The sequence below is a fragment of the Arachis ipaensis genome, chromosome B03 (assembly GCF_000816755.2).
Source record: "Arachis ipaensis cultivar K30076 chromosome B03, Araip1.1, whole genome shotgun sequence".
NCBI lineage: Eukaryota > Viridiplantae > Streptophyta > Magnoliopsida > Fabales > Fabaceae > Arachis > Arachis ipaensis.
The window spans coordinates 26,136,461-26,140,508 of NC_029787.2; positions in this window are offsets into that span (position 1 = coordinate 26,136,461).

Below are 4,048 nucleotides of genomic sequence, written 5' to 3' on the forward strand. Positions count from 1 at the left end.
CGTCAAAATCATACACTTTAAAAATTAGGAGAAGTAATGCATAAATCTCTTGCAGTGAAATTAAATTTAAAAAATAGAATAATAATCATTCAAATATTTTCACACAATCGTTTTTAATAATAGAATAGATCAAATAATTATATTTGTGTTAAATTAAATCAGAACAAATCAAATCTAATAACTATAAAATCTAGAAGAATCAATTTGCAATTAATAAATCTAAATATTTATTGTTGTCATTGTTCACATTAAACAATTGGATCTTTTGGTGCAGTGTAGTATATATTACATTGGTTTTTATTTTTTATATTATATTTATCATAATTGACTCTAGTTAAGTGGACCATTAATTGGTCTCCTTATTTCTAGACTTTTCCAACTAATACAGCGTTCACAAGCATACAAAATCCTAAACAATAACCAGTAGAAGGAGCACCTAAAAAAATCATAGCAACACAAATCAAAAACTTAAATACATCATTGAATAACGTAAAAACTTAGTACACTTGCACGAACCAGTTTGAAGCACATACAGAAATAGTTACGTCAAGTTTCATTCATTCATTATCAAACAAAATATTGTTGAAAATCATTTCATTTCTATCCTTCTGCACAAATCAGATCACTGCAAAAAATTCCTTTTCTTACTTATACCCCCATATATACAAGAATGATGAGGATAAATGATGAACGAGAACCACTACCATAATAACCGAGAGTTTTTTCTAATGCTACCGCCCATGGTGGTTGGCTTCCCGCCATTTTACTGTGCTGCTCAGCCTAGGTTTGCAAAATGACTGCCACTTCTAGAGCCTAGTCCCAAGTGTGGCTGACAATGTTGATTTCAAGTTCCGATTGATAAGCAGCCTGATTGACATTTATATTTGTCTCCATTGATACTAAATTTTCGGGCGTAGTCATCGAGTCCCACAACAAGAACTATCGGAGTTTTATCCCAGAAGAATGTAGACGCGCTCAAAATTATTCAGCTTGGAATCACTCGGCATAGGATTTTGACGGTCTAGAAGCTTTGGACTGTTAGATGGTCCAGTAACAGAACATATTTTTTTAAGTTTTTTAATAATTGCTAAATAATTTTTAATTAATTTTAATTTTAATTTAATTCTTTATATATTATTTAATTATTAAATCTATCTTCTATTTTATAAATTATTATTTTTTATTCATTTATGATGTTTATTAACTATTAGAAAAAAAATAACGAAATAAATATTCCATTAATAGTAACTTTCATAAATATTTTTGGTAATGTAAATCAATGAGATTTTTTTTTTAGAAAAATAGTGTTTTTTAGTAATTGAATCGATTGAATATCACACGTTTCTTCAAAATTTAATCGATTGAATTTATGGATTTTTTTAAAATTCAATTGATTGAAATTGTTACACACAATCAATTGAATTTTGCAAAGTAATAAGGATATATCTTATTCAATTGATTGGTATGATAATACAATCAATTGAAATTGGTACGTGATTAAAGTTTTTATATATACAATTGATTGATATGATACCATATATATAAGTTTAAAAAACTCATATTTTTACGATGAAATAATATCATTTTCATTTATTATTTCAACAACTATATCATATAAATATTATGTCTTGTCAATTATATTTTATTTTATATAATTAATTTGTTTATAAAAAATATTTTGTTTACATTCTATTTATATGTTTGTATATATTAATATTATTTTTATTTTTTAGATGTTTGTGACATAAATTGATATTTTTTAATGTTTATATAGAATTTTTTTTTTAATTTTCTATCATTGGTCAGAATAATGTGTATTAATCCTTGGAATTGGAATTGTTTAGAACAGCAGGACTAAAAACCAAATATTGGAAAAACGTGCTAACAAACAAGAAATTTTTTTGAATGACTAAAACCAAAATACCCTATGTTAATTTAAATCCTTTTGTCACCAAAAAAAAATTTAAATCCTTTTAGATTAGTTTGTATATAGTTTCCACTCAACTTAAAGTTCTATTAACACCGAAATAATACCAAAGATCCATGAACAAAACAAGATTAGTTAATTACTTAATCCTTTCAATAGTAATTATTCAAACAGAGCATATAACACAAACCTTAAAAATAGACCTACAATGATAATCCTGGTCAAACTACTGTCATTTTCTTCCTTCAAAAGACTTGCCTACTAGAAAAATATATAAACAATTAATTGTTCTCCAGGGAATGCCAAAAATATTATGGCACTTCAAAGGACCAATAGACACGACAACTTACCAATGCAGAGAGAACTAGATAAATATTTTTCATTAATGTACTTAAAATCAGCAAATGCTAAATAAGATCATCCGAGAAAAACATGTAGAAGGAGATACAAAAATGGGCTGATAAATAAAATAGATGGATACTTTTGTCTTTTGTCTTTTGAGTTCCTGGATCTGATTTAGTGAAATAAAATAGACCCTTATTTTAAATTATATTTATTAATTAGTATATATTAAAAAATTTATCTTCTTCCTTATTTCACAATAGAAAATGCTAGTTGTGCAATATTAATCAGCCTTTAATCAAATTTAAATAATATTTAATTATTTTTTTAGTGTAGTATGTTCCTATTTTGTAGATACATATCTATAATTAGATTTTAGTTTAAATTTAAATTTTAAAACCCACCCACTTCATTAGTGGTTACGGTGACTTTGCTTTACTTTCGTAACTTCACGTAACAGATACAATTTTTTAAATTCCTTATTCTATGGGACGTTCACACGTATTAGTGAATCCCAAACCAAAAAGGACACTGCCAGCTGAATTCTCCATCTCGTCTTCATTGGTGAAGACTATCACCACCTTGCAGCTGAAGCACTCTCTCATTTTGCATTCGTAAAAGGTATCATTATTTTTCACACATGTATTTATGTAATTTGTTAAGAAATATCATGTTCAATATTTTTAATTATATTTTAATTTAAACATAAAAACACTCTGCTGATTTAATTGGAACAAGGTTAATCTTATTTAATTTTATTAATAAAGTTGTTGCAAATAAAGTACTTTCTACGTAAGTAATTTGAGCAAAGAAGCAAAAAAAAATCTGGAGTTTAAGAAAGAAGATGTAGTTGATATGGTCATAAAAATTCTGTTGTTATTTATCAATTATAATACATATGATAGTATGATATTTTATTCAAAATATTTTTAAAACACATCCAAAATTAGGCTAACTTTAAATATTTAAATTTAAACGTTAATAATACAATTAATCTTTTGATTTTTTATTCGATCAAATGAATATAATATTTATTATTTAAATTTTTAGTTGAATTTTTTTCGATACTTATTAGTTTTTAAAATTATTATAATCAACAATTAATTTAAAATTGTGTTGTTATTTTTCGATTATAACACATCATAGATTTTTACGATTTTAGATGTGTTTTAAAATATTTTGTATATAATATCATACTATTAGATGTGTTATCATTGAAAAGTAACGAAAAATCCAACCAATAATTTAAATAATAAATATTAGATGCATTTTATTGAATCAAAAATCAAAAGATTAATTGTATTATGTACGTTTTTATTTAAAAACTAAAATTTAACAATTTTGAAAACGTTTATATCTAAAAACTAGATTTTTATCATTTTAGATGTGTTTTAAGAATATTTTGTATATAATATCATACTATTAGATGTGTTATAATTGAAAAATAAAAACACAATTTTTTATGACTATACCAACTACATCTTCTCTTATAAACTCTAGATTACTTTTTGCTTTTTTACTCAAACTAATTAAGTACACGTCCTGAATCGTAATAATCCACGCTAATTACTTGTACAAGTTCTTATCTCTATTCTCATCCCAACAAATAGATGTATTTCTTTTAATTTCAGTGTAACCAGCCCATGCAACCAACCCAGCAAGCTAATTGACTATGAAAGTTATGCAACAAAAATAATATCTTTCGATCATTAACACACTACTAAATAGAACTTAATCATAATTTCCTTGCACCCGTCAGAGTTAATCCATTCTAAAAAG